We start from the raw sequence: 3589 nt of genomic DNA on the forward strand, positions 1-3589 counted from the left end.
AGCGGAAGGACGCAAGGGGGCCTGCGTGTTTATTGTCTGCGCGGCTGGTTCCCGGAAAAGATGATGGGCGGTCCTGGACCGGGGCGGGGGACGGCGCGGCGCGTTTGGGTGAAGAAGTTTAGAAATCCCCTCAAGTCGCTATCGCCAGGATTTCACTGGGGGGGGGGGTGTTACTAAATGAGCGATGCCCCGTGCTGGGTGATGACTCCCAAATCTGCTATATTTCTGAGGACCCCATCGCGTGTAAGTGGCACTTTAAGGAAAAAGACCTTACCACGTCAAAGGTTCACATCACCAGCAACATAGGTCTACACACTTGTACATGTAGGGGCAAATTCTCCCACCCGCCCCCGTTGCTCTCCTCACCCCGTTTTATAATAGAGGAAATACGGTATTTGCCCAGCCCGGACCCTTCCAGAATTCTAGGTCATCTCTGCAGATACTTTTCCACTCTGAACGTTTCAGAAACTCAAAGTATTTTCCCCCTCAAGTACTACCCGCTTCTATATGTGATTTCCTTCGTTTTTTTCCCAACTCCTCAATCCCTAGCTGCTCAAAAGGATCCTTTTACTCAATGAACTTAATGGAAATATGGCCAGTTAAGTTTACTTGAATGTATTCCGGATTGCAGGGCAAAAGTTAGACATTTTCTTTGAGTCCTCTCTTTTCCTTTTGTGCCTTATACAAAATATTAGTAAATGCTGTCATCTCTATCCTCCAATTCTACACCATTTCCCACTCTGATTCCACTCAAATTCAATCTGCTCCCTTCTTCCTCTCCTCCTCCTCCTCCTCTTCTTCTTCTTTCTCCTTCTTCAAGAGACAGGGTCTTACTCTATTGTCCAGGCTGAAAGGCAGTAGCACATCATGACTCACCACACCCGTGAACTCCTGGGCTCTAGTGATCCTCCTACCTCAGCGCCCCAAGCTAGGACTGCAGGCATTTGCCACCATGCCTGGCTGATTTTTTAAATGTTTTTTAGAGACAAGGTCTTGCTATGTTGCCCAAGCTGGTTTCAAATTCCTGGGCTCAAGAAATCCTTCTGCCTCCACCTCCCAAAGTTTTGGGATTACAGGCCTGGTTCCACTCTCTTCTTCTTTTTTTTGAGTTGGAGTCTCACTCTGTTGCCCAGACTGGAGTGCAGTGGCCGCTCCTGGCCACCGCAGCCTCCACCTACTGGGCTCCAGCGATCCTTCCGCCTCAGCCTTCCGAGTAGCTGGAACTACAGGTGCGTGCCACCACATCCGGCTATTTATTTATTTATTTATTGTAGAGATGAGGTCTTGCCAAGTTGCCCTGGCAGGTCTCGAACTTGTGGGCTCAGGCAATCCAGTCACCTCAGCCTCCCAAAGCATGAGATTACAGGCTGAGCCAACGAGCCCAGCTGCACTCTCTTCTTTTGTTTGAATGACAACTAGCTTCTTTTTCTGAATTTTTTTAATTTTAGAGATGTGGGATACAATTCAGGGCTAGGTATACCAATGTTCATTATGCAGATACCCTTGTTGTTGAGGTATACTCCCCTCCTCCCCTGGCAGTTTCCCACTACTGCCAATTTCTTTCTTATCATTTTATATTTGTTCAAGGTCCACGTATGAGTGAGAGCATATGGTACTCAGTTCTTTGTTTCTGTGATAGATCACTCAGTAATATAGACTCTAAGTTCAACCAAGTTGATGCTAAGTTCATAATTTTGTCCTTCTTTATGACTGCATAAATATTCCATTGTGTATATGTAGGAAAAAAAAAAACAAAACAGCCCCAATACAAAGTGGGCAAAAGATTTGAAAAGATACTTCTTTTCATGAAAAGAAGATATACAAGCAGCCAACAGATACATGAAAAAATGCTCAGCCTCACTAGTCATCAAGAAATGCAAATTAAAACCACACTGAGCTACCACCTAACTCCAGTCAGGATGACCATCATCAATAACTCAGAAAACAACAGATGCTGGAGAGGATGCAGGGAAAAGGGAACACTTCTACATAGTTGGTGGGAGAGTAAACTAGTACAACCTCCGTAGCAAACAGTTTGGCATTTCCTAAAAGATCTGAAAATTGACCTTCCATGTGACCCTGCAATCCCCTTACTGGGAATATACCTGGAGGAACTCAGATCACTCTATGAAAAAGATACCTGCTTATGCATGTTTATTGCAGTATTATTCGAAATAGCAAAAACATGCCCATCGAAGAGAACTGCATTAAAAAAATGTGGTACAGAGACAACTAGCTTCTTACTGGTCTTCTGCCTTTCGCATTGCTGTCACCTCCACCCTCACTAGTCACACAGCAACCAAGGTAATCTAAAAGAAAATTAACAGATTGAATACTTTCTTGCTTAAAACACTCCAATGATTCCCCAGCATACTTGGAATAAAATTCAATATCCTTATCATGAATTATAAAATCTTACAGGATCCAGCTGCTGGAAGTCTCTCTGATCATCTCTGTGACAAGGTTTGATGCCACATGCCTTTGATCTTCTCCCATAACGCCAAGTTTGTTCTTACTTTGGGGCTTTACACTTTTTTTTCTGTTAGGACTGCTCTTCCCTCTGGATCTTCAAATGACTGCCCCCTTCCTATCTTTGAGCTTTCTGCTCAGGTACTTCTCCTCCCTCAATATTATCACTATTCCCTTACCATTAATTGAGCACCTACACTCTGCAAGTTACCAGGAGCTAGAGCAGGACCAAGTGTCTGCCATCTTGAAACTTACATTCTAGTTGAGACAAGGAACAAATGAGATTATGACAATGATAAAAGTAAAGCAAGTTAAAGGAGATAGGAAGTACTAATAGGGTGGATGGGATTTTGTTTCATATATTTGATGATTAAGAAAAGACTTGTTAATAAGTTGACATTTGAAAAGATCCTAAGGAAATGAGAGCAGTGGAAAAAGACTAGATATATATCAAAGAATGATCTAAAGTATTGGATGTGGACATAAGAATCAGCTAAAAGTCAATGATGACTGGTTCAACAACCGTAAGAACAGAGTAGTTGTTTGTTAAGATTAGGACGATTTCAGATGAAATGGGGGTGGGCAGAACTTTTTTCGAGGGGGTACAGGAAGTGAGAATCAATTGTTTTACTTTAGACATGTTACATTTGAGATTTCTGTTATTATCTAAATGGATATTTAGAATAAGCAGCGGGATTTGAGAATCTGGTATTTAACAGAAGAAGCTCTAGTTCAAGATATAAATTTTGCAGATGTCAACATGTAGATGATATTTAAAGTCCTGAGACTGAATGACATCACTAACAATGACTATAGGTAGTGATGAGGGAAGGTTCAAAATTGTACCTTGGAGCTCTCCAGCGTTTAGAGGTTCAGGAGAGGAAGAGGAGCCAGCAAAGCAGATGAGAAGCAACTGTAACCAGTGAAGTGGGATGAGAATCAAATAAATGTTGTGACCCAGAAGCCAAGTGACAAAGGAGTGTCTTAAAAGAAGAGTGTGATCAACTGGGTCACATGCTGCTAAATGGTCAGGTGAGATGAGAACAGAGAGTTGACCACTAAACATGACAATGCCATGTTATCAGTGGCACAGACAAGAGCTATTTCTGTGGGGTAGTGA

The sequence above is a fragment of the Carlito syrichta genome, unplaced genomic scaffold (genome assembly GCF_000164805.1).
Source record: "Carlito syrichta isolate Samal-C Ts95f unplaced genomic scaffold, Tarsius_syrichta-2.0.1 Scaffold302395, whole genome shotgun sequence".
Taxonomy (NCBI): domain Eukaryota; kingdom Metazoa; phylum Chordata; class Mammalia; order Primates; family Tarsiidae; genus Carlito; species Carlito syrichta.